Below are 1,516 nucleotides of genomic sequence, written 5' to 3'. Positions count from 1 at the left end.
AAGTCCCGTAGACTCCTCCAAGGGAAAAAAAACGAATTGTGCTAGCCGCTGAGGGACAGGACAGAGAAAATTTTCATTTAAGGACGCGTTCATCTTCCAAGTTGCAAAAGCCTACAAGTATAGAAAATGACTGTTCCCCTCTGTGTTGCTTTCCTCATCTGTAAAATGAGAATCTTGATAATACCTATGTCCTAGGGTTAAGATATAATTACTGCTACTGGGGAGGCGGCTCAGGATAAGGGCTCCTGCTACCAAGCCTCACAACCTGAATTTTGTCCCTGAGATCCGCATGGTAGAAGTCGAGAAATGACTCAATAGAGTCTGAACTCCACATGTACACTGTGACACATGTATGCCTGCGTGTGCACACACAAACAATCAAATAATACATCTTAAATAAATAAGCAAACATAATTACTGGACCAGTAAGATGGTTCATCATGTAAAGTCTCTTGCCACAAACGCTGATAAACTGAGTTAGATCCCTAGGACCCACAGGGCATATAAAGAGAATGGACGTCTACAAAGTGTCCTCTGACATCCACACATATGCAGCAGTACCACTGGCACACACACACACACACACACACACACACACACACACACACACACGATGAAAAAAGAAACAGAATTACTAAGCCGGGTGCAGTGAAAAACACCTGTAATCTCAGCACCTGGTTGGAGTGTAGATTGGGCTACACAGGGAGACTACCACAAAAGAAAAGAAGAGAGTGAGGGAAGAGAGAAAGAGCTGTCAGTTATACCTATTCATTCAATCAATCAATGGGCCATTTTAATATGCTATACATGCATGTTCAATCAAAAAATATTGACACAGCAAATATCTATATAACCATTACTTATTGAACAGCCTATTTTGTCTCCACTGCCCAGTAGTGCTAAAATTTGTCATACATTACACACACATATACACACACATCATATGCATGGCTCAGTTTCCGAACTATACTTTTTTTTTATTGTTGTGCTGTTTTGTCTCGGTTTGGTTTGGTTTTAAGACAACCGAGTCTTGCAACGTAGCCCAGGATGACCTCAAATTTGTAATGATAATACTCCTTTCTCCCAAGTTCCGGGATTAAAAGCTTGTGCCACCACCCATGGCTGTAATCTATTTTTAATTACTGTAGATTTATAATAAGCCTTGATATCAGATACGGCAAGTCTTCCCATCTTGTTTTTTTTCCCAAAAAGGTTTTGGCTTTTCTTGGTCTTTTGTATCTCAAAGATATCAATTCCAAAAAAAATATGCTGAGATTTTGTTTGGTATAGCCAATGCAAAATGCCAAACCAATCACTTTGGGAAAAACTTACATCATCACTAGATGTTAAATATTTCTCCATTTTATATCCCTTTGATATTTACTATTTGACTCTTTTTTTCATAGAGATAATGCACATGCTAGTTTTGTCCTAAGTACTTAAAATTTTGTTATTGGAAAATGACACCATTTTTTCTTATTTTAGCTTTTGCCTGCTTAGTGCAGATATCTATTTG

Source organism: Peromyscus leucopus, chromosome X (assembly GCF_004664715.2).
Source record: "Peromyscus leucopus breed LL Stock chromosome X, UCI_PerLeu_2.1, whole genome shotgun sequence".
In the NCBI taxonomy this organism is placed as follows: domain Eukaryota; kingdom Metazoa; phylum Chordata; class Mammalia; order Rodentia; family Cricetidae; genus Peromyscus; species Peromyscus leucopus.
Note: the sequence above shows the minus strand (reverse complement) of the source record.